Source organism: Camelus dromedarius, chromosome 34 (assembly GCF_036321535.1).
Source record: "Camelus dromedarius isolate mCamDro1 chromosome 34, mCamDro1.pat, whole genome shotgun sequence".
Taxonomy (NCBI): domain Eukaryota; kingdom Metazoa; phylum Chordata; class Mammalia; order Artiodactyla; family Camelidae; genus Camelus; species Camelus dromedarius.
Window position 1 is genome coordinate 3,393,524 of NC_087469.1, and position 13,725 is coordinate 3,407,248.

The window sequence follows — 13,725 nt, forward strand, 5'->3', positions numbered from 1 at the left end:
ACATTCCAGAGCCTGAGCTGCAGATGACAAACAGGGAGGATTGTCACAAGACACGTTTGCCTTCTCCAGGCCACCCAGGGACTTGAAGTAGCCAAGTAGGGTGGGACATTTAAAAGGAAGTATAAACTTTTTGTAATGAATACATCATCCACTTATTATTACTAGCATCAGTTAGAATCAAGATGTCAGTTAATTGTCTTCTAGCAAAAGATTTTTTTAAAAGCATTTTACCATTACGGGCTGTTGATGTGAGTAACTTCCGGTCATGGTGGTCAGCCTCTCATAACGACCATAAAAGAGCACCCATCAGCCTCAACGTGTTCCAGGAAATGGCCAGCTGAAGACACTGGCTATTTTTCCAATGCACCCTTTGTGCCAACACTGAACCACCATTCCTTTTTTGAAATGTCTCCAAACTGTTCTATTGCCCCTTTGCAGCTGACCAAGGACAACTGAAGGCCTAAGTAATCTCCCTCCCTTTCAGATCCCACCTTTGTGGAAATCCTGGCAATCAGAATCTTGTCCCAGTAATTCTTTTTCTTCTACAAAACTTACTCTCTTTTCTAACACCTTTGAACTCCTGCCGAAATGAAAGTGATGGCAGATGGGTTCCCTTGCTGCAAGTTTATGAATGAACAGCCTGTGTTAATTTCATCTTGGATTGAGTTTGTCTTTGCAGATGGGAAGTCATACAAAAAAAAAAAATGGCCTTTACCAAGTGAGAAATTTGGAGAAAACCCTGGGGAAGTAAAGGGTTTCCATTTTGTAGTTTTCTGGTTCAGAGGGAGTATAGTGGAAGAGGAAAAGGAGAAGGGAGTAGGGGCGCTTATGAAAATGAGGTCGGGAATCAAGGGATGTCTCCTGCCTTTTCCCTCTCCTTCCTGACACGTCTGTACAAGCCTTTATGGGAGACTCAAGGGGGCCTCATGTAGGTAAACAGGCAAGAGGGTCCCTTCATGGTTTGAAGGCTGGAGAGGTAGAAAGTGTTTAGGGAGAAGAATGTCTCTTGTCTTCATGGGTATAGCAAATGCAAACCAGGCTTAATATAATTTTTTGAAATTAAATATGCCCTAGATTATCACATTAAATCAAACCAAATGAATAAATATTAGACATCTACCACATTCCAGGTCCAAAATATAATTGATAAGAAACACTGTGTAATGGGACTTTCATTCAATTAAAGCAATGCTAGCTTCCCCTAAAGTTCTTACCAAAGAATCCAGATTCTAAGTGTGGCATTTTCACAGACCCTAGTGAACAGCACAGGAGGATAGGATGTGGGATCCTAACATGCAATTTGAGCTTGGGCTGAGTGTTTCCTCCAAAGTGGCTGAGTGTCTTTATTACCTGGAAACATTCAGTCCACCAAGACTGAACCAAGAAGAAACTGACTACTTGAACAAACTGATCACTAGAAATGAAATCAAATTAGCAATAAAAACCCTCCCTACAAATAAAAGTCCAGGACCAGATGGCTTCACCAGGGAATTCTACCAAACATACAAAGAAGAACTCTACCAATCCTTCTCAAAATCTTCCAGAAGATTGAAAAGGAGGGAATACTCCCAAACTCATTCTATGAAGCCACCATCACCCTGATACCAAAACCAGGCACAGACACTACCAAAAAAGAGAATTATAGGCCAATATCATTGATGAACATAGATGCAAAAATCCTCACCAAAATATTAGCAAATAGAATCCAACAGCACATAAAAAAGATTATACATCATGACCAAGTGGGGTTCATCCCAGGGACACAAGGGTGGTTCAACATACGCAAATCAATGTAATACATCACAACAAGAGAAAGAACAAAAACCACATGATCATATCAATCGATGCAGAAAAAGCATTTGATAAAATTCAACACTCATTTATGATAAAAACTCTCACCAAAGTGGGTATAGAAGGAACATATCTCAACATAATAAAAGCTATATATGACAAACCTACAGCCAGCATAGTGCTCAATGCTGAAAAACTCAAAAGCTTCCCACTGAAATCTGGGACAAGACAAGGATGCCCACTATCACCACTCCTATTCAGCATAGTCCTGGAAATCCTAGCCACAGCAATTAGACAAGAGAGAGAAATAAAAGGGATCCAAATTGGAAAAGAAGAGGTAAAAGTGTCACTATATGCTGACGACATGTTACTATATATTTAGGAGAAGTTTTGAGTTCATTTTCTGCACTAGCATTGGGCCCTTGTTAACTTCATCTTACTTTAGGAGGACATCATACACCATTCCTTGGGCAGCTAAATTGTGCTCAGGCCTCAGGAAAGTGGAGGTACAAGTGAGTTTGTGTTGAGACTAATGCCCAAATCCTGATGGCTTGTAGCCCGGATGCAGCCTGCAGGCTCCCCACCTCCTCCCTCCTCCAGTCTTCCTGTCATTCCCGAGTTCTCAGGGGTGTGGTCCAGCTGCCATCTCTGATACCCTTTGGGGGGACACACTTTCTCAGAAATACCCTCCTTTGGTGCTCACGGCCCTGGACTGTCAGGCAGCAAAGCTGCCCTCAGGTTACTGACTCAGGGAGCATGGGGGCCTGGGAGGAGAGCTGACTTCTCAGCCCTGAGGTACTCACTTCCCTTGGAACCCTCCTGCCTTAGTCCAGAGACCCACAACCTCTCAGAAGGCAGATCGCTCACCTTTAGTCTGGAATGCCTCCTCCGTCGGACTTACAGCCAATCCCTCAGGACCCAGAGATCCAAAAGAACAGAAACCCTGTCACAACCAATCACTCCTTTTCTCTTTCTCTCATCCTCTCCCTCATGAAATCCCTCTCCTCTTTCTTCAGCAACGAACAAAGCCCCAGGCATGTCTCGATCCAGAGAGGTCACACTGGGTCCCAGCTTAAACAGTCACACTGGATCCCAGCTTGATCTTGCCGGGGACACGAGATGTTCTTAATTTGATCTGAGCCCCTGAACTGCAGTTTGGAGAAGATAGATGGTCCAAATCCCCTACCTGACTCTGACCAGCCTATAGACGTAGGACTGATGTGAGGGTGATGCACAGATCTGTGAGGGTAACAGGTGGATCCTTCAGCTCTATGAGGGCCACGGGTGGGTGGGTGGGGGCTTCCAAATTGCTGCCTGGGGCTTTGCATGGGGAGATGTGTGGGTGAAGATAGCACTTTCTTTAGGACTGAGGCGCCCCTCTAAACTCCTGACCTCTGTCCAGAAAGCCTTCCCTGATGTTGCTACCTGGGTGTAACCTCTATTTCAACTTACCATAGCTTGACCTGTGTCTCAAACAGCTCACACCTTATTCTGCTTTAGGATTTCTTGTGAACAGCACCTCTGTGTCTTCCATTTTAGAGCAGAAGTCTGTTCCCTAAGGTCAGTGCTTTGCTCACAGCAGATGTTAAACAGTATTTCTTCCTTTAAATTAAATTCCGTTCAATTGGCTTGTGCACATCTGTGGTCACCTCTTCCTGGAACACGATGGGAGGGATCAAGCTCATTCCATAGAGGGACATCCATCCCTCCAGCCCTGCATCCTCACAGTGCCCTGGCTGTGGATGCAGCAAACACCAGTATCAACTTGCCTTCACCCTCTGGACTTGGTCTCTAAGTTCCTCTGGACACAAACTAGAGCTCACTCTCCTGTTCCACTATGTTCTTGGAGATGCCTTTAACCTCCCAGTACAGCCCTTGGCTGTCCTTTCAAGTCCTTTGTGCCAGAAGCCCTGCCCTCCACCCTGCTCTCCCCAGAGGGACGGATCACCTCCCCAGGAGCTTTCTGAAGGGGAAAAAAAAGGCCACCTGGCTTTCTGATCGAAAGCTGAGAAATGCCCAAAGACATCAACAGAGGCTCTCAGTTTGGCAAACACATTTATTTTCTTTTTAGAATCACAGTACTCAGTTTGGTGAGACAGGAGGCTTCATGTGCTGCCTGTGGGAGGGTAAGTTGTTCCATCACTCACCTAGGGAAGGCAATTTGGTGAAGTGTCATGCACCTTTAAAATGTGTGCATCCTTTAATCCAGCAATTTTACTTACAGCAAGTTTCCTGCAGTTTACAGAAAAAAAAGAAAAAAAAAAGGAAGAAATTTAAAAAGGCATTTAACCTCATGAGTAATAAAGAAAATGAAAATCAAAACATCAAGAGGTTTTTTACCCACCAGCTTGGTAAAAATGTGAAAGCCTGATCAGGTGGTACACATGTGGGAATGCGGCCACTATGACTTCCTGGTGGTTTGTGGGCGGGCCCAGTGTCAACAGGAACTCCCCCAGTCTATAATCATGCATGTTCATTTATGGGGAATGACTTACAGATTATGGTATATACATGTTATGGAACTGATATGACTATTTTAAAAATAATTAGATCTATATGTTTTCCCCTGGAAAGTTGCTTGAGATTTATTAAGGAAAAACAAGTTCAGAGAAACACGTATGGTAAGACTCCATTTTTATTTTTAAAAAATCAATTATTTATTCATTTTTTTCAACAAATGATTTTTAAGGCCTTGCTGGCTCTGCATTTAGGCACTGGAGATATATAATGGTGAAAAATGCAAGATTTCTGCCTTTCTATTTTCACAAAGAAAACACACAGAAAGGAAATACACCTCAAGAAATCATAGGAGGGTGGGAAAAGAGATTATAGATTTTTTTTTAACTTTCATGTATTGCTTGAATTGTCTCAATAACCTATATGACTTTTATCATGAAATAAAAATTTTTATACACACACACAAAAAATTATCCTAATGAAACAATCAGAAAGGCACCTGGGGGTTTACATACAAGGAGGCGTTGTCATGCAGTGGTTGTGAGTTTGGCTTTGGGGCCAGACAAACCCAGATGTGGCCCTGCCTCTACCGCTGACCAGCCGTGTGAGCCTGAATGGGTTGTTGGACTTTCCTGTCTCAGTGTCTTTCTCAACAGAATGGAAATCATGTACTACTCAGCTTGAAAGGTGATTGTGAGGATTAAATGAGACAATGTATGTAAAGCATTTAGCAAGTGTCTGGCATATAGAAAGTGCTTCACAAATGGTAGCCATCAAAACCGTAAGGATTATTTACACCTGTGACAACGTAAATGCCCAACAATTGCTAAATAAATAATGGAAAAAATCATGGGCATTCTTACAATGGAGTATTATGAAGTCATTTAAATCACAGTTTCAAAGAATTTTTTATTCAATGAAAAATACACTTTTGTAGTGAGCACAAACCTATATATTCACCGTAATTCTCATTTTGATAATACATCTGTCTCTATGAAAAAGCACTGGGGGGAAATGTTTAGAATAGTAACAAGTTTGCTGAAGCTTTTGTAACCTCCCCTTATTGTTTTCCAAGTGATGAGCAGTAAACTCTCTTAAAGGGAGAAGGGCTGATGTGTTCGCCTCTAAACTTAGAAGATGGCGAAGGACAGGCTGTTCAATTTCCATCCTCCTTCATTTGATTGAGGAAGAGACTCCCAGTGATGGCAGGAATTAGGGCACCATTAGACAGGGAAGCAAGGCCGACTGAGTCTCGGAAAACAGAGGCCAGCCTAGGCCAGAGGGGTGGTGGGCAGGGAGGACTCTGAGGATTTTACGTGAGAAAGTGGAGATTCTGATTTAAGAATTGGAATTTTAGAGCTGGAAGGGAATCTGGAGATTATCTAATTCCTTGCTTCTCAAAGTGTGGTCTGTGGCTCACTCAGGCACCTGTGAGATGCAACATCTCTGCTCTTACTCCAAATCAACCAAATTGGAATCTGCATTTTAACAAGATTCCCTTTTTCACATTGTAGCTCGAGAAACAAAAGCCATTCCTGTGATTTTTAAGGTGAGGAACCTGAGAATTTTAAGAGATGAAAGAGATGTTCAAAGTCACCTGAAGATTTTAGAGGCCGAGACAAAATCAGAAACAAGTCTCTTGCCCCCCATTCCATGTTTTCTCATCATATCTTGCTGCCCCTCCCTGTGTCATCCTGCGAGTCACCCTCAGTGGTGCACATTATCCCATTCCCCGCCTCCCAAGTCTTTTCTTGTCTAGTAGTTATGAGAGGTATGGTGTCTTGTTTATCAGGTCTGTCTTGCACTGAAACAAATTATTCTCGGGTGAGTTCGAAGGCAGTGTCAATTGCCAGCATATTGAAAGGGTCTAGCTCCTTGGAAGCTTTTTAAATGGCCACGGAGACTGGTCTTTAGTTCCTTATAAATTTGCTGTCACCAGATCCAAGTGAAATCATGGTCCGAAGGACAAGGGAGAGGCTTCGAATTCCTGACCACAGACTTAGACACAAACATCCTCCCCGCCCGGCTCTTGCCTTTGTTCTCTGTGTCCTACCTCGGTTCTGCCCCCATTCTCTGTCACTGTCATCAAAGGTTTAATTATGCTCCTGGATTCTGATCACAGATTTATTAAATGTTTAAGTATATGCCTCCTTGGATGATGGTTTCCCAGTAATGAAGTGCATTTGGAAGGAGACTCTCAGGTCAAGCACGGGTGTAATTGGGACGAGCCTGACAGCAGCCATTTCATCTCTGACAGGGTTAATCACTGCTTTGGTTTTTCAAGCTCCAGACTTGCTGGACTGTGCCTGCCAAGATCAGCTAGGGTGCCCCAAATTAATTTCAAAGACATACGGCAGTCTGGAGTTCACTAAGTTATCAGCTCACAATATTAAAAAAAATTCAATTTTATTTCCTCTCAAATTATGAACCAAAATATAAATTACCTTGAAATAACTAGAAAATAATGTGCCATTGTATTAGAAGAGTAAAATCGCTGGAGATTGCTGCATTTACAAGCCAAGGCAACTCTTAGAGAGAATGAACATTTTTGAAGACAATGTACAGGTCATGTTGGAGGAATTGCTGAGTATTGAGTTAATCCTATTCAATAAAGATTTAATAGGTACCTTTTCCACATATGACACCATTTTAGATGTTGTGGAGGTTGGGTGGAGGGTCCTACTGTGCTAACCAGCTACAGCCACAGTTAGTCCTCTTCTCGGTCCCCTGTGGTTTCTGGGCTCTTCAGTTACCACTGAGGCTGGGACTCGTAGACCTTGCTGTATTTCGTGCTATTCCACAGACCCAACCCCTTCCTCTTTCACTGACGCCTTCCCTGTTCCCACAGCCTGTTCAGAACCTGTCCACACCTCTTTCTCGGAAAGTGAGGTCAGTGAGGCAGGTCACCTGCCTCAGTGGTCATCACGGATTGAATTGTAGTGAACATGTGATGCACACCAGGCCAATCAGATTCTGTTTTCTGTTCTCTAAACTCTGAGAGTTTAGAACTGGAATCTAGAGACCCCGTGAGATGCTTAAACTGAGAAATGTCGTACAGCTGAGGTGGGGGGTTGTGTATGAGCCAAGTGCTTGCCAAAGCAGAGAGGGTCAAATGCATGGAGGGGGCAAAGATGTAGCAGATGTGTTAACAAAGTGAGTGGGAGAGAGAGAGGGAGAGAAAGTCCTTTCCCTTCCCACTGGCTCTTCTGTTCCTGGTTTCCCTCCCTTACGAGAACTGATTGGACTTTCTGACCTTGGATTCTATTAAGACACCTCTGCCTTCTTCTAATAAGTTCCTCTGTCTGAGCCAACTTGAGTGACGGCGATTTTTTTTTAACTTGCAAACAAGTGATTCCTAACTGAGACCGTGGCCAGGAGTGGTAGCAAGGGAAAGTAGTCTTCCCCACCAAATTTATGCTAAAAGGGCCCTGGAATAGCTATCTCACCAGGGGATGGCATAGCCCACTGTCCTCCAGCGTAGAAAGAGACATAAATTGTGTGGTTTATTAACACGGAAATGTTATGTGAAGATGAGTGATTTTCTGTTTTCAATAAATGAAATTCTTGAAATAGTAAAAACAGCAAAATGTTCCATTGAGTGAACCTTTTTGAGGCTGCTGCTCTGGTGGGAATGGGGCCTCCAGAAGAATCAGGGCTCCCAGCCTGGTGTCATGGGTAGAGTGTGGACATGGAATCAGAGATGGCTGGCATGGGTTCTGCCACATCCCAGTTGGATCTGAAATGTCATTTGCTCTTCTGCAAACTAAAGACAATAAGGTTATTCAGGGGATTCAATGGAATAATGTCTGTAATGTCTCACATCATACCTGGCAGGTGATAAGCACAAGACAGGGTCAGTTCCCTTGGTGTCTCCTCCCCTTGGCCCTCGCTGCTCCTCCACTACGATTTAGGAATCAGCTTCCTTTCATCCCCATCTTCTCTAAGGTTGAAGCTGCCCCGCCCTCCTCCTGGGGCCATGGAGCGAGGTACAGAGAGAAGCCCACAAGACACCACAGAGGCATCCCAGCCAGAGAGAAAGATCCCAGGGGAAGGTGACAGAGGGATGGGGAGAGGGAGGAGGGCTGCACCTGTAATAAAAATCCAAGTACATGTTGCCAAAATTAAAAGACATCAAACAAACAAGTGTTAAAACCAAGCACTGAGCTCTTGTGCTACTCCAAAGACCAATCCCACCGAATGACTTCAATGCAGGGCATTTGGAGACACAGCCATCGACAATCTCAGGTGGTCAGTCATTAGCTCACGGCTGTTCCCTCAGCAGTTTTCTAAGCTGACAGCTACAGGCACTTATAATTTTGTGTTGATTAAATATGGCCATAGGTTGGAATTACATAAATTTAAATTTACATAGTATAAAGATTGACACCTGAAGAGCTTACAAACTAGAATGAGTGTCTAAAAAGATACACACATGTGCACTTGAAGGATAATAAAGGGAAGCAATTTTTAAAAAATTAGGCCATGAATAAAATTGCTGGTTCACATTAAACAGTTAAGAAGTTCTTAGCACCACTGGTCTCTGTGTAGTACAGATGAGGTGTTTTTTTTTTTTTTTTTTTAATTTCAAGAATTTACATCCTAAAAAGAATAGGAAGATTTCCAGAAGGCCTGATGCAGGCTGGGCTTGTCCAGGTAGGAGGTAGGAATACATAAGCACCCTTTATCACACTCACATGCCCTGCTGGGTTGAGCCGTCCTTAACAATACAGTTACTGACTCACATTGATTCTTCTATTAGTGCCCACAGCAGTTCTGTGTCCCTACTATTTACCAAGCACTGGGAACACAACCAGCAAGATGCCATGAGGCTGCTTGGCCAGGGGAGCTCTCAGGCTAGTGAGGAAGACGAACACAAGGACAGATAAACTGCACTGAAATTTTGAGTTATGATAAAATGTAACTATGCTTCGAGGGAACCTCTAAAGCAGAGCTGTTCAGTCTCCGTGGTGAGTTGGAAGTCTTCATAAGGTTGGCAGGAGAGCTAACCATATCATTCCACATGCCTGGAATGACATACATGTGTGCATGTGAAAAGGTCTGTGCGTATGTGTAATACATACCTATATGTACACACACACAACACACACATGATACGTGAGGAGGATGTCCTTTCCCCGCTCCTAGTGTGTGTATTAATGCATATGAGAAACAGAGTCCTTTGGGGGAGAAATGAAATAAAAACCTCAAGTGTATTTGCAGCTGGGGTTCAGAGGCAGATGGTCTGGAAAATCACACAGTTGCGTGGGTGGATTTTCCCAGCAGCTAACTTTTGGAGCAATAACAGGGTCCTGGAGAGAGGAGTCACCAGGAAAGGATTCAGTCATGCCCAGTCTGACTCTGACAACCCCGAGGGTCAGAGGCTAGTGAGTGGCGGTTCCAGGTGGCTGCCTGGAAATGTGTCCCTGTCTGGTTATTCTGGAGACATTGGGCACACAGAGAAAAAGAGACGTGTGTGGACAGAACAAGCTATCCTACTAAATTCTTAACATTTTGAGGCTCAAGTGACCAGGCTTTGAAGCCCTCTTAATTTTTTTGTCACAGAGGCAGAGAGCTTTCTAATTCCCATTTCACATAAAATACAGACACACACAAGTGTGTCTAGAACTGAGCTGTTCTAGAACCACAAGGTGAGAACATTGAGGTCCAGGAGAGATCAACCAAACCTTTCACTCTAGGGCTCCCTGAAAATACAGGAGCCCCTCCTGCATCCAAATAAAGCTGCTCTTATGCAGTCATCTGGTAAGTATGCTTCAAGTCCTATTGTGCGACAGTGACTCTCAGTGTTTAAAACACATCTGCTGTGATTGCATAAAGAAGTGATTGGAATACTACTTAACCATAACAAAGAATAAAATAATGCCATTTGCAGCAACATGGGTGGGCCTGGAGATTGTCATACTAAGTGAAGTAAGCCAGAAAGAGGAAGAAAAATTCCATATTCTATCACTTATGTGTGGAATGTAAAAGTGACATGAATTTATTTACAAAACAGAAACAGACTTACAGATGTAGAGAACAAATTTATGATTACCAGAGGGGAAACAGGGGGTGGGAAGGGATAGTTTGAGAGTGCAAGATTTGCAGCTACTGACCACTATATATAAAATAAATGGCAGGGTCCTACTGTAGTGCACAGGGAGCTATATTCAGTTTCTTGTAATGAGCCGTAAAAGACAAGAATCCGAAAAAATGTATTTATGTGTATGTATAACTGATTCAATTTGGCCAATATGCACCTTTTCAGGCTGGTTTCTATATTTTTCTGTCATGAACCCATTGCTCTTTGAGCACTCCCTTGCTCTCCGGTGCAAGATTTCACAGACTCCCACGTCACCTCGTGCTTTCACTTCCCCAGCCCTTGAATGAGTCTTTTTTTTTTTTTTTTTTTTTTTTTTTTTTAATAAATGAGCTCTGATTCCTTTTAGTGGAACATGATATTTAAAATCCAAGATCCAGGGGCTAGGTATGCTCATTGCAATGGACAAGAAAGCACTTTTAAGCAATGGAACTTTACTCAAAAGCCCTGATAGTAAAACATAAAGAAATGTGGCTTTTGGTTTGGAAGTGCCATCCCTAGGAATCCAGCAGAGAAGGAAGATACAGCAGGAACAACTTTTGCTTCTTAAATTGTAATCTTTTTAAACTTTTATTCAGGAAAGGTATCAATGTCCCATAATCTGAAAATGAGGGCTCCACTGCTGTGCTCCAGGGATCAGAGAAGCTTTGCTTTCATCTGAAATAGAAAACATTTGTCATCATCAAAATCGAAGAATGCCAACTTGGCAGAAGAGAGATTTCCATTAAGGGGTTTCTGAATCTGGACAATTCTGAATTTGAAAAAGTCAGTGACATCAACCATTGGCTTTTCCATTTGCTTTAATATTGGTTTTTCTTCCTTTTGCCAAGGGAGGTATTGGAGTTTAGAGACACAGAAAAAGAGCTTAATATTGATTTTTATTACACAAATAATTTTTTTTCATCAAGATACAGAAGGAAATATATTGTAACAGTGAATAGAATCTTGCTCTTTTCCTGGTAGCTGGGTCTGTAAATATGTGAAGTTATACCCTGATCTCCTGTGATGAGAAACAGGGCATGAGTACCCCCATTGTATGAATTGACTTTTGTTGTTTTTGTTGTTTTGTTTTTTGTGGTTTTGGGGCAAAGTAATTAGGTTTATTTATTTCTTTTTAATGGAGGTACTGGGGATTGAACTCAGGACCTTGTGCATGCTAGGCACACATTCTACCACTGAGCTACACCCTCCCACCTGAATGGATTTTTATTAGAGGCAATTAAGCTATGAGACTATGATGGAGAAAGAGAAGGACAGGAGAGTAGAGAGTAGAGAAGTGGCTCCCTCTGTGCATCACCGATCCTTTGCAGTGACATTCTAGAAATCTCCCAGAGTCCTCTCTTGGGGGAGAACTTGTCACTATTTTAAAGGGCTGTTTGAAATACATGGGGTTGTCTTCTCTAGAAGGACAGGAAGGTTAGACATTGGCTAAGCTGATGATTGGTAAAGAAACGGCAGTCACCCATGTTGACCAGGATGCGGGTATAGGGGGCGTTTGGTCATTTTTGTAGCTGGACACTGTTTATGTTTTGTCTGTGTTCAGACGTGGTTAGGGAGTGGTCTTGTTTTGTCTGGATCCCTCCTGGTCACAGATGCTGATATTCTGTGAAATGATTTACATTCATCAAGAGAAGGCCAAGGCCCAGCCGTAAGTGTCAGGCACAGTGGGATATTAGGGGTTCCATGCTCACATCTGACCTGACCTGGCACATGCAGGACCCACTGGTTCTACTGGTTCACGGTTCTACAGCCCACTAGGTGGGGAAGGAGGTGAATGCCCATGGATGCTTCATACTTCTCTCTCTTTCTGCTTCTTTGTGTATAGATCAAGTATAATTGCTCCTTATTTTTCAAATTTATCTGTCCTCAGTTCAAGAGAGAGCCAGAAATTAACTAGGATCTCAGAATTCTAACTCTAAACTCTCTGGAGAGATAACCTGATTTCCCTGTGTAGGTCAGGTGATTGTGCCTTTCCAATAACTTTTGACCAGGAGGGAAAGATCATGCAAGAGAAATATTTTCCCCTGGCCCACCGTGTAAAGGAGACCAGTCCTCGGAGAAGGAAGTCATGCTCTGGACATTGCCTAGGACAGGGACAATTTACCCAGGCTCCCCATCAGGAACCTCAACCACAGGGCAGAATAATAACAAAGCTCATGCCTTGCATGATTTCAGTGCTTTACAGAAGCAAGTCATTTCCATCATTATTTTTAACGCTTCCAACCATCCTGTGAGATGGGTATTGTTTATTTCCACTTAGAAGGGAGGAAGGTGAAGGTCAGAGGAATTTCGAGATCTAGAACTGCAGCCAGTTCACCTAGAATTGTGACTAGAACCCAGACTTTGTGATTCTCAGGACAGCTCTCCCTCCATCATGAGAGTGAGACTATCTTCCCAGACACTGGAGGTGGATGAGGGATCAGCAGGAATTTGCTCAAGGTGGGATGACAAGTAAAAGATGAAGCCAGGTTTCAACCTCCGCTAACTTGGAGCCCAGTGTGGGAGTGATGCCAGCCTAGCAGACTGAGAGGCTTGGGGAAATCAGCCAGGGAACAGAACTGCTTCTCCTCCGGAAGGGGAGAGAGGTGGTGGAAAAGGGAAGAAAGAGATGTGAGACTTACTTCATGAGACTTTTCAGATTCATGGAGGGTTTTGATAAAGCACAGGACCCCTCAATGAGGACAGAGAAACTGTCAAATAAACTCACTTGGAAACCAAGGGGCTGGCGGGTAGGAATGGTGAGTGAGGAAGAGCACAGGATGGTGGTGTCACGTGGATCGTGCAATCTCTTCTCCTACCATCGTGTCTTTTACACAGAGATTAAAGTGACGATATTATTTAGCAGGGGTAGAGGGAATAATGGAAGTATGGCTGAAATTCCCTCCACCTCTGTGATCTATGATTTTAATAAGCGCCATGATGCCGGGAGACCCTATAAAATTGTCTTTGGAGCTGCACTCTCTCCAGTTCCCAGGGGTGGCAGCAATTCTGCATTGATCTATTTTGCATTTTATAGATTTGATTCTTTCTTACTTAGTGAGCCTATTCTTAGAGAAAATGCCTAATAACTCAGTGTGTTCTACAGAGCTTGGTGCTACCGTCATTGGCATGTAGATGTCACGGTGGCTCACAGTGTCCTTGACAAGTCTTTAACCAGATCCAGGCTTTGACTTGGGCCTGTGGAGGATTTTTGTTTTTGTTTTTGTTTTTCTTGGGGATGTGGGTGATTAGGTTTATTTATTTAGTTAGTTATCTTAATGGAGATACTTGGGATTGAACCCAGGACCTCATGCATGCTAAGCATGCATTCTGACCACTGAGCTATACACTCCCCCACTACATGGAAGGTTTTTAACCACCCTGGATCATCTCCCCAGGGG